This window comes from Pavona decussata, unplaced genomic scaffold (genome assembly GCF_977016875.1).
Source record: "Pavona decussata unplaced genomic scaffold, jaPavDecu1.1 SCAFFOLD_134, whole genome shotgun sequence".
Taxonomy (NCBI): domain Eukaryota; kingdom Metazoa; phylum Cnidaria; class Anthozoa; order Scleractinia; family Agariciidae; genus Pavona; species Pavona decussata.
In genome coordinates, this window is record NW_028145547.1 from 4,323,071 (window position 1) to 4,343,295 (window position 20,225).

At 37.3% G+C, this 20,225-nt stretch overlaps 1 long non-coding RNA gene across 2 annotated transcripts; it reads left to right on the forward strand.

Moving 5' to 3' along the window:
- Positions 1-14,027: 14,027 nt before the first annotated feature.
- LOC146467848 (uncharacterized) lies at positions 14,028-17,471 on the forward strand. 2 transcript variants are annotated; one of them, XR_014867645.1, is made up of 3 exons: positions 14,028-14,256; positions 14,612-14,845; positions 17,031-17,471. It is a non-coding gene; the product is annotated as an uncharacterized LOC146467848 (long non-coding RNA). The 2 variants fall into 2 exon arrangements; XR_014867646.1 differs by having other exon boundaries at positions 14,032-14,204.
- The last annotated feature ends 2,754 nt before the right edge of the window (positions 17,472-20,225 follow it).

Sequence of the window (20,225 nt, forward strand, 5' to 3'; positions counted from 1 at the left end):
CCCTGTTTAACTGGTAACAAACAGAATTCAATGGCTCAGACCTACAGGTCACATGAGGGAAAACCACATGTTTCTTGTATTCTACACCTTAGCTAACAGCTTGTCAAAAAGATCCAATTACCAGAAAGAAACGTGCACAACAGGTTAATGAAGAAAATTAAATATGAATTCTTTAGAAAATTGTAAGATTCGAAAAAGTGCTAGGGTAGTATCGATTGATCCTGTTTCATATTAAATTTGATTTAAACAAGCTAACCAGGAAACGTGAAAACGGCAACATGGTAAGTAACTTGCTTCGTTACGCGCCGCGGTTAACGTATGCTGTCATATTTAGTGCATGTGCTTGTCTCAAAGCTGAAACGGCTCAAACAGGTTTGCAGTTTTTTTATAACGTTGCTTTCCAAATAATAAAAAAAAAAATGAGAGAGTACGGCCAGCGTTGGATACACAATAAACTCTTGATTATGACGCTCGGGGTAAAACAAATGAATAGGGAAGAAGTAATTACTGTAGTTGCCATGTGCTAAACGTTAATCATAGAAGCCATGAGCACGAACCACAAAACTACGCCGCCTCATTGTCACAATCTCTTCAAACCAAAATTGGTTTTAAAGACGGCTGAACCGTCTTTAAACACCGCCTTATTATCGACTTTTAAATTCCAAGTAAAGTTAAATAATACAGGGGAAGCACAACATGTTCCATTATCTGTGCATGTTGAGAAGCCAGTCGAAAGACACCGAGTTATAAATAAGTCTTTCCCATGTCTTTTTTGTAAAGTATCAATTTATCGTCCATAAATGTCACATTCTTTTGGAACATTTTAAACGCATTTCAGCTTTTTTGTTTGTGGCTTCTAAATCCTGCATTTGTATACTCGAACACTCCTTAGTTTTTTCATTCCACAGTCAAAACGTTAGTAGTGAACCTCACCTATTGTATTTTGTGAAGGTGTTTCAACTGAAAGTGAATTTAACACTATTTTCCGCTGATATATAAATATTTCGTAAAATCGGATTTGATCTTTTTTCCCACATGTTTTATTTTAAAACAACCACACTAAAGACAATGTCAGTTTATAAAATTAAGAGAAAACCAGAGGTGCAATCAGGTGCTCATCATCACTAACCAAATTCTTTCTTCCTAGGCGTCTTCGACAATGATGGTTGTCCAAGTTTTTTTTCATTTTATATGGATGTTGATATTCTCGAACAAAGAAGTCTTCGGTTCTTTTGGTAAGCATAAACAAAATCTAAATTATGGCGTGTTGTTCGAAGCAGTGAATATAATCAACTTTTCAATTGAGACATTTAAATATACATGCATCCAGCAACCTTAGCGAATAATTTAACAGTAGATACGCAAGAACGCTTCAAGATATGGAAATTCTTGCTGAAACATTAAACTACAGGAAAAGTTGCCATTAATTGCGAAGGCATCAAGCCACTCTACCACGCACGTTTTTTTTTTTTTTTTTTATTAATTTTCAATTTCGAGAAAATTTGGCGAAACAATATTCTTCTTCGGCAGAAAATAAAATTAAAAAGTTCTGATGTCTTATCCTAAGAACATATTCCAAGCAAATTGCTATTTACAAGTTAAAAGTAGAAAAAAAGAACTATTAAAACCTATTTACAATTCATTTCGATTGAAAAAGAGGCTAAAAAACCCCCAAATGTCATAAAGTTAAAAAATGAAATTTAAAATCAGCTCCACTTGACTAAGAAAATAAAAATAGAAATAAAATAAAATAAGCACCTCTCAAATGGCACCTTCTGCAGTTTCAATGTCAATGTCCGCGTTCGTGATGTCACGTTGAATTCTTCGTATTGCCCTAGAACTTCTAAGACAGACCGGCGATTTAGATCTTGATAGTGCGAATGAAATTCGGCTTCTGATCCATGACATGGTTTAACTTTTTATTTTTACAGTCTGCCCAGTAAAGTTTACTCGAGTCGGTTGTTTCGAAGACTCTCAAGTCGAACCGCGTCCTCTATCTCAACTCTTATTCACCGACCGCGATACAAGCAGCCGCGTGTTCAGCGGTAAACCTATCCACTGGGGAAACTGGGACGCGTATTTGACCGACGTTATTTGTAGATGTGCTGAACGAACAAAGGATAAAGGCTTCAACCTCTTCGCGGTCCAGCATTATGGTAAGCAGGTTTTCAGTTTTAGCATCTGAAGGACACCTTTGGCGTAATTTCAGGTCGAGTTGTTCAGCTGTATTGTAAGCAAGTTTGCGAGCGCGGCTGACTTAGGTTATTTTGTGACCAGCAATCTGTTTTAACTATTAGAATGTCTCAAGCGAATTGGCTCTCCGGTTCCATAGTTGTCACACACAGAGAGAATAATATAAAGCCGCAACAACTCTGTCCTAATAGTGACACTTGATCTAATTGAGGGGCTGTTAACGTAATAGCGGCCCTATCTAAAATGCATTAAAAGGCATAACCAAAGTCATTTTTAGTAATAACAGGATATAGTACAAATCTTCTTAGTGAATATTGCTGTCAGTCTTAAATAGCAACAGAAACACTAAAAGAAGATTTCGTTGTATTTTTTTGGATTCCGCTAGCGATACATGTTTTAGTTCAAAATTTAATTTACCGTATTAACTCTAATTAAATGAACAGAGGTTTGGGTGAGTAAACCGAGCCGGCTTATTCAGAACTCAAGGATGTCACAATTTCTGGCTGCTTTACTTGTGCTGTCTTTTGTACTTAACTGCCTCCTCAAAGAAGTCAAGGTTTTCATAAACTTTCCTACATATGAACTGTTACTCACGATCTCTAAAGTTAATTTACTCATGGTTAATTGCATTTTGGCTAAGTTTAATGTACCTTAATAGAGAATATTAAGAGGATATTTCCTTCTTTAAGACAATCCTGTTTCTTTTTAGGAGAATGCTGGTCAGGTTGTGGTATCGAGGACACGTATAACAAGGATGGCAATTCCAGTAGGTGTATTACGTATGATTTTAAGGCCTGTGACCCACAGGACAAGTACTGTGTTGGAAAGAATGGAACAAACTTTGTGTACACTTTAAATGGTACGTATAATTATACCCAAATTAGAAATCATAACAACTGATTTAATTTGAAAAGGTCAATCGATCGAGCGTTGTGTCTACATTCATTATTTTACTTGCATGAAGTACTATCTCTATGAAAAAATTGCCTAGCGTTTCATGAAGCTTTCTACATCAAGAATTTCAAGCCTACCATTAACGAAGGACGTAAAGCCTCCAATGAATGAGGGACAAAAATCTTTCTGAAGAATCTTTATTTGTTTGTAATTAAACTGGAATCAAAGTTCCCGTTAATCCAGGAATAGGTTAATCAGGCTTTGAACAACTGGGCCCTGATTACCAAGTATTCTAGTTGTTTTACGTAAAATTAACGTAAGAATAAGAATAAGAAAAGTTTATTTTACAGATGGCCTATGTCACATAATGTGGTTTTCAACAGGGCACTGCATAAAAAAAATTAAAAAAATTAAAAAATGACAAAATATTAAAAATATTAAAAATGAGTGAACTAAGAAATGTCACACTAAGAAAAAAACTTATGGAGATTTAAAATTTTTAAGTAATGAAATTTTAAAAGCATCAAAAAGTTAACACCTCATGTCTTCTGGAAGGGAATTCCAGTCTGTCAATGCACTATTAAAGAATCTGAGCAGTCCTCAGTTCGTATTTGATTTAATAGATCTAATAGTTTCCTTTCCTTGGAGTTTCCTATCACGCCTATGATTAAAAGTCGCCTATTGTAAAATATCATCACATGACTATGACTCTGTAATAGAGCCGATATATTGTAAGTTTCAACTATCTTGTAATAAACCAAAACTTGATTTCTACAATGATATAATTTCTCGGCCTTGCTTTCTTAGCTTCATTGTGTATTGAAAATTGTCAGATGGCTCTGGATTTAACATAATCCCCATCGATGTAATTAGCCATGGATTGTGAACAAAGAAGTGTGCGGTGAAAAAGAAGTTACTCTTATTCTAAACTAGATAAATAAATGTTTGCAAATAAAGGAAACAACAATCTATTTGTAAACATGGTAAAAGTACGTGTGATTAATGAAATCAAACATCCATAGCAACAGATACAGAAATAAACGTACTTGCAAATCAGTTGTTGTTATAATTGAAGTCTGAGAAAATATCGCGCAGCCTCCTGTACTAGTAGTGTACATTAATTAATGTCTAGTCCACTCTCTGATGTATGCGCCCAATGAAAAACTCTCCCGATTTGGAAGGGGGGGGGGGGGGGGGAGGGGGGGCTACAAAGGACAAATTTTACGCCCAAAATCACACCACCAGGAATACTATGAGAAAATAGAACTACACCTGTACGACAATCCAGGGACCCAGTTAATATTGATTAATATCGATGCGTGTTTAGCCATTTAATCATTCACTGATCCAGACTTTATTGATCAATTTCAGGGCTTTATTCACCAAAGAACGCCGCCAAATTGAACGGTCTGAGCTGTGAGTAGAAGTTATATTTCCGCGAAATAAACTGAGTTAAATATATAAAGATAAAACAGTAGCTCAATAAGGTGACAAGCAAACCGTATGAACTCTATTTATTTTGTCACGAACATGACCTAAGGGACAAAACGTCTGATTTTCAGACGCATCCATGAAACCCATGGCCATCTGAATGCCGGTCGGGTACGAAGGCTGCGAGAACCTCAAAAACAAAGAGGTTTAATGAAAAAAAAAATTGCTCGCTGTTTGCCGTCCTCTGTAAAACATTCATGAGAAAATTTAAAAAATCTTAAAAGAACGTGTGCACATGACATCTGACGTTAATTTTTTGTCTTTCTTTGCTTGAATGCCATTCTTACAAATTCAATGCCATTCCTACAAATTCTGTACAGTCGGTCACATTGTATACCAACCAAGTAGATGACACGTAAATATACAGTATGTTTCTAGGTAACGTTCAGTCTTCGTCGGTGTTGTCATTGTGGTTGATTAAGTTGCCTTCTGGGGCATACTCGTGACAAGCTCAGTATAGTTTATTAACATAATTCTATAATTACAGTTGTATGCCATGATACTTTTCCCTGTATAATTATTATCATCGGCCCCATTGGGAGCAGGGATGGCGCGGTGGTGATAGCACTCGCTCCCGACCAGTGTGGCCTGGGTTCGATTCCCGGACTCGGCGTCATAAGTGGGTTGAGTTTGTTATTGGTTCTTGTCCTTGCTGTGAGAGGTTTTTATCCAGGTACTCTGGTTTTCCCCTGCATCTCACCAAAAACGAACATTTCCAAATTCCAGTTTGATCTGTATCAGATTGTCAAGCACTTTATCATGAGCCTCTGGCTCGGAAGATTGCGCAAGAACTCCCCGTCTTATTGACGTCAAATAAATAAAGTAATTACTATCGGCCGATATTTGTGTCATTTTGTAAGTGAAGATATCATATAACATTGAATGCCTGGTACTTAACTCTCCTTTGTTTCAACGTATCAGGTCATAATTTCGTGGTTGCAATAAGCAAATGCCCAGCAGCAATGCATTCCATGGCTTATCTAAACCACGCACACTCTATTCTTGAGAAGGTAAAGAATATTTTGTTCTACTTTAAATAACCGCTGTTATTTAACTAAATGGTAACCATCCATTTTTTACTGCTTTGATTGGTAGAATTTGAACAAATTTATCAGCTATTTAGAAGTTACGTTTTGTTTAACCTTAGTATTTGCGAGTTGCAATCGTCAGTGGGAGTATAGCCAGTCTTTGATCGTGAATGTTTGGCGGGAACTTTCCGCGGAAGCCGTTAAGAAGGGTCAAAGTATCCTTGGGAAAGATGCTGTGAAAATCTGTGATCTTTGTTCTTTTCTTAAAAACTGCAAACAGACGGAACCAGTGAGATGTTGTTCAGTTTCCAAGAAAATTGCTTTTCAAGTTTGTTGCTTAGAGAAAATAGTCATCAAAGAATTGTTAGTATTGTCAGGTGTATTGAAGAAATGCTCTCTCAATCTCTCAACCATACGAAAAGTGTCATTTCTGAGATAGATGCTCTAATTATCTACCGCCAAAAAAAGCAGCAACTGCGAAACCCTCAGCAAAAGGCTCAAATCGGATAGCTCTTTATAACGTGCTAATAATAGTTTATGTTGCCACTAGGTCCAGGACATTTACAAGGGATATAGCTGTCTACAATGTTTAAAGATTGTCAACGAAAGGTATTAATAATTATTATTATTAATAATAATAATAATAATAATAATAATAATAGTTTATTACTTATATTGTTCAAAAAAACATAAATGATCTATTTCGCATGACATCTGAATAAAAATGTATAATCTACTTACAAATATCCACATATATGTATTAAAACTAGCTATAAAATGTGATAATAAGCAATTTCAAAACTTATTTAACGGCAGTCGACAGGCTTTCTTTTGCAATGCAAAGATGTTAAATGGTTTCTGGTTTAGCCAGGAGTGTTTGTTGAATCGTCAACGATTGTCTCTTTCTTAATGAACTTTAGTTACATATCGTTTTCATTATAACTTTCTGCACAACCTTTCGGAGCTTTTCCTCCTTTTTTATCATTGAAGTTTTCTTGTATTTGTTTAGAAACTTCCAACAGCTGACATAACAGAAGCATAAAAAAACCCCAATAAACCAAGGAAAGTGTGATGTGCGACCAGTTAATGAACCTTCTCGGTCTTCCAACGAGACAATCCCGAAAACAAGAAGGAAATTCCAAATTTCTAGACAGAAGTGATACAATTTAAGTGTTGATCCTCTTTGTCAGAGTATACTTACACACAACAAACTAACAAGTTTATACTAAAACGTCGTTAAAGTTAAATTTAGATGTGGTTTTTCCAGCTCTACGGCAGTGTTCCTTATGCTGAAGTTCACGTGCCATGGACAACACTTGAAGAAACTTGTGTCTGGTATCGGAGCTGGCAGAATTATCAAAGCAGGTTTGCCTTTAACTCCTTTTGAATGAAATTTGGGCTACGATTCCGAACAATCAATTAAAATAGATTATATAACATGGATTTTAATTCGGATTCATATAACCGGTATTAAATGACATCTTCCATGAATTGCAAGCAATTCAAATGAAAGAGGCACACCCAGTCGATCTGAGTTTAATTATGTAGAAAAAAGTAATTCAAGTCCCCACTGGCACCGAAACTCATTGCTTTTCCGAGTAGACGCTTAATTGACCGCGGTGAAATGAATAAAGTAAGAAAAGTACGTAAAGATAAGGGGTCAGTTATGAAAAGTTAGTTCAGACGGTGTTTAACAAAACCACGTTCTAAGCCATTTTCAATTTTGCCAACAATCATGTCTAAACATTGTCTGCTGCTGACTGTAACAAGAAGGCTTGCATCCCAGACAAGAAAACTATTGATCTACTTAAAATAAACCACCTATAAACAGATTTGGAGGCCCACTGATTGTCTTAAGCCGGGGCCTAAGTTAGACTCTGTTTTAATAACTGGCCCAAAGTGTTTACTTTGGAAGCTCAAAGATTATAATAGTTTGATGAGTCTGTGAGTTTACCAAGCCATTTTATGATTTACTAAAAAAGTTTCAAGTCTCTTTCAAAGTGAATTATATGGAGACTTGTTTTTGTATGCTGTTTGAATGTGTGACATTCACCTAATGGTTCCTGAAACTGTTTTGGGGTATATCGTAAAATGATTTAGTAAACTCGCACTAACTAACAAAAAATTTATTAACACATACAGTATTTCTTTTTTTTTTTTACATTTGATTGTGGTTAAGATGGTTCATTTACCTAATTTCCCTGACCAGCCTCCCTAACTCATCCAATTAATACCGAAAAGACATGGGTGCTACTCCTGTTGGGTACTCAGTAAAAAGTCTGTTCTGACAGAAATCTTGCCTTGTGGGACATAACTTTTCAGTTCAGTGTCTAAATTAGTTCGTAAAATTGTAATTTCACTAATAAGCAGTTTGTGCAAAAGGAGTGAAAAAATCTTCAGTGACATTTTTTAAAGACACACACGAAGAAATAGTACAAGGTTGAGAAACTGAAGAGGAGATATGAAAGCCGATAGTAACCGCCCTTTGACTTAGTGACAGATGTTAAACGATACTGAAATAAACATAAAACCTTAATTCGTCCATCTTATTCTAAAAAAAGCAATGCCTTATACAGCATCTACCCTACAATAATGAAGAATAATACGGCAGTAAGTATTTGAACCTACAGAAGATAAAAAATGCCGGATTCAACAACAACATGCAGTGAACCGCGAGGTGGAAAAAATTAGCCTTCCGCAAGCATGGTAAAGAGCTATTTCTGTGCAATTCAGCCCCATGAAAAACAAAACAAAAGAAAACAATAAAACAACACACACAGACACACACCAAAAAAACTAGACAGGCAGATGTAAGTGTTGTAAGTTGAACCTAATAGGGATGCAAGTGGTAGCTGGAAGATTTCGGAATCGCCACACGCTCTTAATACTATTTGTATGCTGATTGTGTGTAACTGGAATATTTTTTTTTTATTTTAGAATGCTCCACGCCAGACTGTTCTTATACTCACTCCACGTACCCTTGTTCCTACCCATGTGGAGTTTCTTCATGTTCCATTTCACCGTCGCTACCATATCCATCCATCTGTCCCGTGCCAGCTGTCCACTATCCGGAACAGATCTTACCTACACAATGCCCTATGTCCTGCCCGTCAGTCTGCGCTCCTGCTTGTAATTCCCTCTGCTGTAGGTCTTTCTTAGACCACAACAACATAATGGAACGACCTGTGGGTCAGTCTTTCACTGAAAAAACTGGCAAGTTTGATGATGATGAAGAAGTTATCGAGGGAAATACGTATGTTTGACTAAACAGACAATAAAGCGACAAAAACCCCCTTTACTTGTTACTTTTCTCAATGAACTATTTATTCAGCCGTTTGTAAATACAGGCATGCACCCAGCCGTCCTTTCAACTAATAATAGAGTGTACCAACTTTATTAAAAAAAATGAAATGAATTAAATGCGTAAACCAACTGAGAAAATTAAGGGTGACAGGCAACAATGAGTAAAATAAAACATGCCAAAGAAAAAGTCCTCCCCGGTGGGGAATCGAACCCCTATCTCCCGCGTGACAGGAGGGGATACTCACTACTATACTACCGAGGACTTGGTTAAGCTTCACGAGAGTATTTCTTTTGCAGACCTCTCAACCTCAAAACTCTGAAAATCTGGAGATTGATCGACCGGCAGACAAAACCAAGTAAACAACGGTGCTAATAAGGTTCATCAGCATTTTCCGCCATTTTGAAAACGTGAGTGACCAAAATGCGAGATACTGGTAATAAAACCTAATTTTGGCACATGTCTTCTATATATGGTTATGGACTGTGTTTCCAGCGAACAGACGGATGAACTAAGGGTTGTTTACTAACTCTGAATTGATTTGCACAGAATTGGCACAAGAAAGTCACCTAAGCAATCCAAAAATGAAATTATAGAAGGAAATTGTATCATTTCAGCTTGTGACTCTGTTTATCGTGAGATTTTTGTGTCTCGTCGTGAGACCGTGAGACTGAACTGAAAACCGTGAGTGTCACGGCAAAATCATGAGACTTGAGAGGTCTGCTTTTGTCCGCATTGTGAAGCATACTGATTCAAGGAAGAGTAACGTCCACGAATAGCCTTGTGCGCTTGGTGACCTGGCCTTTGAGTGAAAGCGAGGCTTGAGTTGACTTTGTTTTAATACACATTTCAGACGCATGTAACTAGTTGCTTTTAATTATGAGAAGCTCTGAGGTCTTTGCATCAAAGCAAACTCCATCCTTGCCAGTTCCACTCAAAGGCCAGGTCATTGAGCGCACAAAATTGGGAGGGCACATTCCGCAATCCGTCAGAAGGAGGCTGGGTATATTATCATGTTTACATAATCAGTAACATTTATTCAAACTTAACACTTATTTCAAACTTGACCGTAAAAAGAAAGTTAAAATCAAACCATGTGAGCCTCGAGCCCGAGTCATTTGCTTCATCATTGTACCCATTTCTTATACCCCCAAAGACATCCAACTGGTGCAGCGGGGACTTCTCACACTAATTTTTACGCTGTAATTTCTGCCACAAAATTTCTGCTGAATGTTAATATTTCTTATACTTGAATTTAGATTTCCGGGATATGCCTGCAATGCTTTATTTACAAAATACTAAAATGTTTCTACCTTTACATACTACAAGGTTAAAAAGGCGCTGTCCCTATAGCCCACTAATGGAGTACACCCCCTCCCCCGGCTTCAAGAGCCGGAAACAAAACTTTACACCATTTTACAGCTTAACATTAAAGTAACTGAAGAATTGTAAGTTATAACATTTTACTCCCCGAAAGAAAACTCCTGGTTTTATCACAATTATACTAATTCTCATATCGGAGGTCGTTCGTACCGTGATATTCATCCTTAACTATCCGCTGGATGTGTATCTTTATTAAATTTAGCTTGACTCCAGGCGCGTTTACCATTTGCACAAAAAATCCGTTGGAATAGGACGCTTCACATGGTACGGTTTTTCCAGTTTCAGTAGTTTGGCTGGCCCGAGTCCCCTCTGGCTCACGAAAAATCATGAAACAAAATAGAGGCACAGTTGTTGAGCACGATTCCGCTACAATTCTACTCCTCCAAGAGTTTGGCCCCTCAAAATTAAGAAAAGTTCAAATTGATTATTTACTTATCTCTGCATTCATGATTCAGATACTCAGTAGTTGTGAAAAATATTGATTCACAAAGAGTGCAACGCCATGCCGAAGTCGCCATCTTGAATTACAAGTGAAAAGCGCGCGAAAATGGACCGGGCCGCGCATGATTTTGACAAATGGTACGGAATTTTCCGGTCATTTCGGTTGGAATGGGAAAAGAGGAATGCATCTGAAGAGGAATGCATCTGAGCATTTCCATATTTTCAAATGGTAAACGGCCCAGGCATCAGGAAAAACTTGGCCTCTTTGGGGTGCGTGAAACGATAAAATGGAGAGTAATCGATCTTTCACCGACGAGCGTTATAAAAACTGTTAATCTATGTAATGAACATCTTTGCTTTAGCAGAAAGCAAAACAAAACACCGATATGAAGCCAACTTCACACCTTGAAAGATTGAGTTACTCAGATATAGAAACTCGTTAGTTCAGTCAGTCGAATTTAAAACTATTTAGTCATATCTCTGATCATATCTGAAATGGTCTGAATGATATTAGTCGAGGGGGTTTGCCATGAGGGAGACGTTATTTCAGTTTGCTGGCATGGCCAGTTAGCGGTCTCCCACACGAACCGATATCATTCAGAATATTTCAGATAACTCAAATGGAAAAAGGGTTTATACTGTCTCAAATTACATTTTCCGTAATTTAACGTGAAATAAATACTAAGGTAGCATTTTTAAGACTGTAAGTTTTTTTTCAGCTTTAAAAAAAGGTCCGCAGAAACGGAAACTGAAATATTGTTATTCCAGGATAAGTTACTATAAAGTTATCATACATATTTCACCGTCATACACATTTCGTTGTTATACATATTTCCTCAGCAGGATCTTTAGAGGCTGTTTCAGTCCACTGCGATGTATTTTTTTTGCTTCGCTTGAGCCCAGTTATCTCTATTCGTTTCCAAGCCGATTATCGTGCAGTTTGCCAAAAGTACTGTTCTCACTAAAGCGAAAACACAATTACTTCCTTCCTAACTATGTGTATGTTATGTTTTTTGTTTGTGCTTCAGTTGAGTTTGTGTATGTAATGAGCAAAAACTAAACACCTCGAAAAGTGATTGTGTTTTAGCTATATCTGATGGACAAATAAATCATTGCCGCTAAACAGTAAACAGTAATGATGTAAAGTATATGAAATGATTCACTGCGATGATCACTTCTTACTTTCAGTAAACAGTAAACAGTAAAACGGTTGACTTTTGCGCGAATCAGCGATTTTTCGGGAAGATTTAAATCAACCAGCTCTCCCTTTGAGTAAATCCCGATTGGCCGAAGAATTGAAATTTACACAGCTTCGCTTTCAAGCACACAGTTACGACAATACGTGGGGTCTGTGTTTGAAGGTCACTTTCCCGCGCTTCCAGGGTGGGTATCTCAATACTGCGACTGACTGGAGTTTCGTGATAATTTCTAGTTTAATTTTTTTAATGGCCTGAATACATAATCACAAGGTACTGGATAAATATACAGGCAAAAGTCCAATAGCGGAAAAACGGATACACAAAAAAATACACTATAAAAATGCAGCAAAATGTTTTCAGCAAACTGTGTCTTTTTAATTCTAAATGAAAACAAATATTTAACTTTAAGTTAAGTCTTTCCCTCCAGAATATTGCAGAATAAATAGATTTCTTTGTAAACTGTTAGTATCGGTTACTTTCCTGGGGTAAAATGGAACTTGCTGTGAAAATAATGGACGTTAAAACATTAATTGAAAAGATGGAAATGATTTTTACGCGGGAAGGGGTTATTGAACGTGCATTATCTAAAGATTAAAGTGCCGGTTTGAAGAAAAAACAAAACAAAAGAAAGCAAACAACAACAACAAAATGTTTAAACACAAAAAACAACAAAGCGGGTATGACTGATTTCTCTCCATAAGAAAATTATTTTTTCAATCACTATACGTAGATTGTATACACCGATTCAGACATTGACGCATACATTGATTTTTAAAAGAGAAAACGAGAGAAAACGTACGTGTTAAGAATTAGAACAAACATTACAATCACCTTGCTCACTGTATTTCTGTGTGAAATACAATGTCCGACCTACGCTTTAGCTAAGAGGTGACATTAGGGTGATGTGCACTTTGTTACACAACAGGTATTTTTTCATAGATTGACAAAAGGCAATTAATTGCTTTCTGTACTGACAAATTTATCGGAAAATGACGGTAGATATTATAAAGGCCGAACCATAATTTGAAAGCCAGGCGAACTAGGAGATCTAAAAGCAAATAAAAAAAATCTTACTTTAATGTCAGTATTATTGTGTTTAGTCTCGTCAAGGCCTTAGAACAGACCAGTACTCAGACCACTCAACGAGAAAATCTTTTAATTGAGGCAAAATACTCTTTTTTTCAGACTAGTTTCTATTTTAAGAGCCGTTCAAGGGACCGTTTTTATGGGCTTACACGTAAGAGCTTGATTTTTTTCAGGTTGTGAATATTTAAAATGAAGAAACTTTTAGCGAATGAAATCTTATCCTTTATCTTATCTTAGGTAGCTTTTCAGTTCGTACCCTAAACGACATTTTTTTTCTCCTCCAAAAACATATGTTTGATTTTGAGTTGTCATTGCACCGGGTGCCTCTGATATATGCGCGCTTGAAACCGTTCGAAATGGAAGTTCGTTTCTACAATATTATTTACAAGCAAGCTTACGTAAATTTATTAAAAAGAAATCATGTTATGTATGGAAATGTTCAGATCAAAACTTCGAAGCCGAGTATGACCTGATTGCGAAATTTGCATTGTCTAAAGTGGACTCTTGATTTCTTAGCATAAAAAGCAACACATTGAACGCAGCATGTCTAATTTATTGATTTTTACTTTGGTTTGTTTACAATGCAGTTGTATACATTTTGATAGCTGCAGATATTTTGAATTTGGGAAAGCAATTACAGAAAAACCTGGTAACTTTTTTATAAGAAATTAAAATTCGAGGAACACAAAGCTAATTGTTTTCCCTGAGGAAGGAAACTGGCATCGGAAATATCTATGGGATGTAAGATAACGTGTTCCAGATTGTCGCCAAGGTGAATTTGATCCTTGGAAGTGAAAATGAAAGTGAATTTTAAACTTAAGCGCTTAAGCAGTGCGTAGGGAGACCGCACAGTGGAACGCTGTTGGAAACGTGTTAAATCGCTCGATATCGAAAAAGACATTTCAACCTTGCGGTAAACGCACGTTTCCGTTTTTCTCTCATAAAAAACAGCAGGATTTTAGTAAAACCTTCACTTATTTGACTTTCTTTAAATTAAAAAAAATCTATCACTGAGCGAAAGCATTTAAAAGCAAAAATTAGCGCCCACTTTAGGAGTCAAGAGTATTTCGCTTCGAAGGACTCACGATCTGAGCGGGCAGTCCCTGTTACCGTTCGCCACCATAACACCGTTTGATTTGGAAAGTTGGCCGGCAAGTACATCAGGCAAATAGGTAGCCAACAATAAGGGTAGGGAAAAAAACAGATAAAGTAACTTAAGAACGTCTTCAGCTAAGTATAGGTAGGTCATTCATTGTTTGTTCTGTTTCGTTCATTCCCTCAACTGTTAAAGAAAAAGAAATGTTGTTGTGTTTTCTTACCCTACTACTGAATGACTCATTCTAAAATAGAACGCATCTTAAGATTTGCAGTAAGTCTAAAGAGAAATTGGACAAAGAATGAGTGAGCGGTGGCCATCACAATACATTGTACAATAAACTTAGCTGATATCTGATTAACGGTTGTTTACATTGCTCACGATCAAACTAAATGCTTTATATTAAAAACAGTCTTTTTTTCAAGCCACACTGAATATTTGCTTGGGGATCCCGCGTGGTTTTTACTTCAATCTTAACGAGAAACCTTCTTTCTTGCAGATCGACAAAAATGAAAAGGTCCACGTCAGCAAGTTTCATCATAATGCTACTTTTGCATGCCACAATTCTTTGGGATTTTGGCTGTGCTGTAAGACACTTTCGATTTGGTCGTTCTTTGTCTTCTAAAAGAGCCTTCACTCAAGGGACTAGATCAGATCAGGAGAGAGAAATCGTTAAATTCAACAATGAATGGGATGAACCTGCCTTAGTTGAAAGAAACATGAAAAACTACAGGTGCTTTAATCCGAATATTTTCTCTAATTTACGCTAACTATAATTCCATTTGATCAACATTGTACAAACAGGGGTACAGTATTTACTCCCCAGCAGTATTGGCAAGTGAAAATACAAGTTTTCCATATTGCTGTAAATTTTCACCGATCGAATGTATAGTTTCCTTGTGATACATATAAATATGCAGTGTAGAAATCATTTTTTCTTGATTTATACGCCTACAAAGTATCTTGTTTTTGAGGCGCCCGCCATTAAAGCTTTGAAAAGGAGTGAAAGCGAGATAGAGTGTTACGGCAATCGTTGATAATACCGGAACTCTATCAAGAATCTAGGAGTAGATTTCTATTGTGTGGTTTCCCCAAGGGTCTCCAAAAACCTTCTCAGGTGAAGGCCTGTTGAGAGTATGGCCGCATGAAGAGGAGGGAAGTAGTGTTAGATAGGCCCCGTAAACATGACAGAGAGATGTGAAGGAATTTTAAAGCACATTTTTCGTTCTACTGTATGATTGTGAAAAAGAATCCCCGAATCATTAATAATACACGAATTGAAAATCGCTTTAATCTGGTGTTACTATCACAAAATTTGGTGAACTTCTGCTTTGATTTTTTCTCCAAGAATTATTAATGGTTTCAGATTTTATATCAAACACTCGAAAGAGTGTTTCATATTATTTCCAAACACCTCGGCTACTCCTCGTCTTTTAAACCCGCTTCTCGGAAATTGTTTGCGAATGGAATGAGCCTTTTGCACTAACTGGTCACATGGTACAAAATTCACCATACTCTGGATGGCAAAAGAACGTAGCAGATTCGAACGCAGAGGAATTCCAACCTGTCAAGCTTGACTTTCCTTTGTTCTCGATGTCCCAGTGGAGGATGCCACGCTTTTTTGCCATCCAGTATGGCGGATATTTTACCAGGTGACCAGTTAGTGCAAAAGGCCCATTGTTTGGAAGTTGGATGAAACACTCTAACTTCCTGATTTTGATATATATTACATACAGTTTGTTTTCAGTCCAGAGAAAAAACTTAGTTTGATCTGACTCAAGGAAAAAAATAAATTTCTCAGAGGGTGATAATACGTAAAAGGCTTCTAAATGGGAGTAGCTAATTGTCGCGGGTCGCGGGTAAACTGTCGCGGGTAAATTGTCGCTAACCCTAACCCGCGCCCCGCGACGATTAGAATCTCCCCTTCTAAATAATTATCTGTGCCTTAATTTGACATCTAAATAAATAGAGAGATCCATAAAATTCGGTTCCTTCTGGAGGATGGCTATCCTTAAGCTAAAGCAAGCTTTCTCATTCATAAAATAAATTTCTTGGAAATCTCTTCTCTCTTAGTTTCTACTACTACGTAGTACGATCTTGGCTTGATAATTTTTTTTTTAAAATGATCAAACTGTAGTCCGTTGACTAAGGGTGTGTTCGAGTGACCCTCTTCCGAAATAGGAATACATACAATGATGACAAGAAGTCCAACAGAAGAGGTTTTTCGAGTTACCGGAGTACACTGTGACTCGCTCTTAAATTATCATGTGTCAGCTAAAGTTTGCAGAAATGTCTTCCCAAATTTAGTTAAATAGAGAAATCTAGCAGCTATTTCACTTATTCTTATTCCACAATACGGTAAATCGAACGCAACCTAAAACGTTTTAAATTTCAACATGAAAAAGGAATCATTATATTTTGCACTTTAGTACAAATCTACTAGTGTTCTATCACGAATGCCGCTCTCTTATTGGCTACGCTACTCACTACCTATTCTGTTATAGATATTGAGTAGACTGAGCAGTGCCTGGCGTGACTCATTTATATCATTATTCAATAAAAACGTGAACCTGTGTTGTTAAGTTTTGAACATCTATTAGATTTATACTCGGTCGGGCAAGCGCGAACCTCTGATTTTTTTAACTACAACCTGGTTTTCCTACATTTGATCCAAACAAAGTGATTTTCTGGTTTCATAGAAAAGAAAATCAAGACAACTGAGATGGCCGATTAAAAAATTATGACGTCATCAGTTGTTAAAAACATCGTTGCGGTCAAAATTGAAATGTTTTCCCTCAGTTATGGCCAGGTCAAAAACCAACGAACAGATGTAACAAAAGTGTGATCAAGGTCAAGGGATTATGGCGTCTCTTAGGTAGATTGTCGTGCTTACAGTTCTCTTTCTTTTTTTCTCTCAGGTATGGCGCAAGTGATGAACCAAATGAACAGTATTTTGGCGAGGAAACTGCAAAATAGCAAACTTGCTTCTCTGAAACGACGGCACTTGGCAAAGCTGTCATGAGTTAGATTGTCAATTAAGATTATGACTGATATTACATTAAAAAAGTAAAAATCTGGAAAGGATCTAATTCTACACGAATACGAGATTAACAGCTATACTAAATGTAGGGCCATTAAATAGCTGCCAGTGATCTTTTAAAATTTGCTCCTTCCGTTAAAACTACGTACACTTAATTAAATCTCGACAGAATTAACTGCCTAATCAGCTCTTGTCTGTAGTTGTTGCTCCAAATTATTTTTAAAAAAGTTTTTGTTTGTTTATAATATATGATTTATAGTATCCGTATCTAGGTAGATTGTATTAATATCATGTGAATTAAATTTCAATATAAGCATTACGCTACGTTTCGATGACTCCATGTCATCATTTTCAAGTAAAAATAAAATAAAATTGACAGCTTAACATATACCGTGCAAGGCGATAAAACGTAAAATATGCATGTAAAGGTGACAAATTTCATCGAAACGTAGTGTAAAACTTCTTTCGCTTACTTTTATCATTAGATGTTTGACTAAATCTAATCTTATTCGAATATAACCATTAGTAACGAATAATCCCGGTATTATATCTGTCGGCGTGATGTGAAGGGAACCTTGATTTGCTTCCCTAACCCAAAAACTATGCCGCTAAGAGAGCCGTGTGTGGAGAGTCGTTGGTTCGAGGCTACAGGGGCACCCAACGACAGTTTTCTCTCCAATCCTTTGCAACGCTATTTTAGGCTATCTGGAGTGCCTTTAAAGCTCTGTAGGTTCATTTTAGGCCGCGCTATAATATTTTTATCTGTTCGGTCATTCTAGGGGAACTAGAATCTTTTCGAAATTACTAGGGCATATTTGTCCATTTCCCGAAAACCTTAGGTCTTATTTCCTTTCCGAAAATCTTAGCTGACCTTTCTTCGGTACCCGAAACCCAATTTTTATCAATCCAAAAAACGCTAGGCCTTAAATTTTCCATTTTAGGAACGTGCGAGATGAAAATTCCCTTTAGAAAATTGTAGGGGATTAAGGGCCTTCCGAACAGATAATTTACCGAAACGATCCGTTGGGTGCCCCTGAGGGCTAGGTTGGTCTCTTCATTGCTGTGTTGTTTCCTTAGACAAGAAACTTTGCTCCACATTATTTCTCTTCACCCAAGTGTATAAACGGCGAAACACTACACTACTAGGGGTAACACTGCCATGATCTATGGACGGCTAGCATCCCATCCAGGGGGAGGGGGAGGGGAAGCAATACTTATAACGCCGGCCGTGTGGGGCACTTCGACTCAAAGTGGGACTTAAGTTTAGAGAGCCATACGTTGTTATGTGTTCCTTTAAGGCTCAACTGATGCGCGTAGGGACCACAGGAAACAACACCCAGTTGGAGTTTCTAGTTGGCCCTCTGGAGATCCTATCCCCGTTAAATATATATATTTACCATGCCTTTACGCCTTAATATGTGGTAAATGGTGTTCAGCATGATTCAGCGGTGGTCGATGCGTAGGAAGACACAGTTAAAAGCTGTTGGAAACGTTTACTGAATTTTAACCGGTGCGAACAAATCGGTGTTGCACTCTTATGGCTCAGCATGGTTCTGTTTTGTCGCCGCAAGAAACAGCAGGATTTTAGATTTTAGTGAAACACTGTGAGTCTTGTTTTTTGACTTCGTTAAAGAGAAACATTAGGAGAAAAAATACACTGTCACGGAATACGAATGATTGGTTTTACAACTGAGATGACAATAAGGTAATTTGGCAACCGAAAAAAGCTGAGATTCAAGAGGTGCCACAGGTTTCGAGCGTTAGCTAGCCATTCGTCAGAGAAAGTCCTCTAATAGACCTTCACTCGGCGGCCATATTGACTGGCTCAGGATAAAAAGCTTTCTTTTTGCACGGCAAGCCTCGCACTGAATTCGCGTCTGGGCGAGGCTTGCCGTGTAAAAATAAAGCTTTCTATTCTCCTGAGACTTAACATGGCCACCGAGTGACAAAGGCTAAGTCTTTAGTCCATTTGGAAGGATACATCTTCTGAGCGACGAACATTTCACTTTTATTAGGTTTTTCTGCACTTTAAAACTTTGTTAACTGGAAACGTAGCCGGCCATTTGATCAATGACAAAGCTAACGGACTAACAACATTTGCCCAACCGAGTTCGTTCAACAAAAGTTTAACGGATGTTGGGAAAATGTTGGATGAACGGAGTGTTCAAACGGTTTCAACGCCATTCAACATTTTCAAGAACAAAGAAAATGTTGAAACGATGTTAAATGAAAGTTGAAACCAATTTAAATTTGATTCAACACACTTTCAACAAGCTTTGAACATTTTTTACACTTCCAACAATGTGGAACGACCTGTTCAAACGCTCCCGACATTTGGTTCAACAAAGTGTTGAACGCATGTTGAAGCAAATGTTGAAACCGTTTAAACGGGCCATAAAAGGATGGAAATGCAATCGGCAACTAAACTAAAAAAGTCGGGGAAAATCAACGGTTCATTTGGGTTGAATCTGTTGGAAATGGAAATTCGGGTTCAGTTCCAAAGCAAAATGCACCTCAAAATGTCGTAATATTGAAAGACCATTTCCTTTTGTTTTCAGAGGAGCAAATATGCCGTTCAAAGTGCGAAATTAGGCCTGAGCTAGCATCAGTTATGTAAAGCAAACAACAGCTCGTAAATTCAGGGAATAAGATTTCATGGCCTAAAACTTTCTGCAACTTAAACCTTCAGCTAAATCACCCGCATAGATCAAACACATGTTTGTCTTCAAAAGGCCACGAAGAGATCTGGGAACACAGGAGACTCACAAAATTTGAGTTATCTTTTTGAAATGTTCTCGGCACCGCTACACTATCCTTGCTCCTCTTCCTAACCTTCGCTCACGCTACGCGCTTGGACTGCCTGTGTTTATGGCCAGAGAACATCAAACCAAAATGTTGAGAAAGACACTTCTAACAGCAAGTATGAATTTTAGGTTGCGTTCGATTGACCGTATTCCAGAATAAGAATGGACAGAAAAGACGTTAGATTTCTCTTTTTAAGTAAATTTGGGGAGAAATTTCTGCAAACGTTCGCCAACACATGATAATTTAAGGGTGATTTTATACTCCAATA